The sequence below is a fragment of the Mandrillus leucophaeus genome, unplaced genomic scaffold (assembly GCF_000951045.1).
Source record: "Mandrillus leucophaeus isolate KB7577 unplaced genomic scaffold, Mleu.le_1.0 Scaffold682, whole genome shotgun sequence".
Classification (NCBI taxonomy): domain Eukaryota; kingdom Metazoa; phylum Chordata; class Mammalia; order Primates; family Cercopithecidae; genus Mandrillus; species Mandrillus leucophaeus.
The window spans coordinates 1301102-1301970 of record NW_012107386.1 but is presented as its reverse complement, the minus strand read 5'-3'; the positions used below and the strand labels follow the sequence as shown (position 1 = coordinate 1301970).

Below are 869 nucleotides of genomic sequence, written 5' to 3'. Positions count from 1 at the left end.
AGGAATGACTGCAAAACCTAACACATTTGGGATGCTTAACAAATAACACATTAATAATGTTAGCTCTTAAGATCAAATGATATAATCTGATATCTAGGCCTAAAGCTTTATTATAATCATAGCTTATTAATAAATGTGCCACACATCATGCACACACTTGTTCATGTTAAAACTTCCTCTCTCCCAGGCAGAGAGAGTAATAGACCTAGGATGAGGAGAGAGAATGTGAGAAATTGTTATTTTCATAACCTTGCTGGCAACACAGCTCCCTGGATGCTCATTAGTTTTGCAGAGCACTGCTCCTCGGGTTTTGAGAAGACACATAGAGGTATGAGGGCTAGAAAGAAACTCCACAGACTTTAGGCACCCCCAAACCTCTCACAAAGCATTGTTAAGAAGATTTTCAGAATACCACATATTTGCTGTTTCTAGCCCTAGGTGATTTTAGGTAGTAGAATTTTCAGGATTCCTGGCCCTAGGTGCTTTTGGGCAGTGTAGAACTTTCAGGATAAAGGAACATAACTAGAGTGGGGTGGTTAAGATTATGGCTTTCCAATTCCTATTAGCCTGGGTTTTAATTCTGGCCTCAGTCCCTTCCTTCATGTGTAAATTTTAGAATTCAAAGTCTCATGGCTACAATTTCCTTTTTCATAAAATGAGAAAAATTCTATCACTTACCACATAAGGTCATTGTGGTGATTAAATAAGCTAATACAGGTAACATGATTAGATAGTACTTAACACCTAGTAAGCACCAAATGATTAAAAACACAGTGTTTATTAAATCTCCTCATTTGCCTTTACTCTTGGATTCTAAGCCATTGTAGGATGGTTATAAGGTCAGAAAAATTAGTACCTATGGAAGTTCA

At 37.2% G+C, this 869-nt stretch overlaps 1 protein-coding gene across 3 annotated transcripts in view; it reads right to left on the bottom strand.

Moving 5' to 3' along the window:
* The window catches only part of THEMIS (thymocyte selection associated), a 245784-nt gene that overhangs the window by 145047 nt on the left and 99868 nt on the right, over window positions 1-869 (bottom strand). The window lies entirely within an intron of this gene.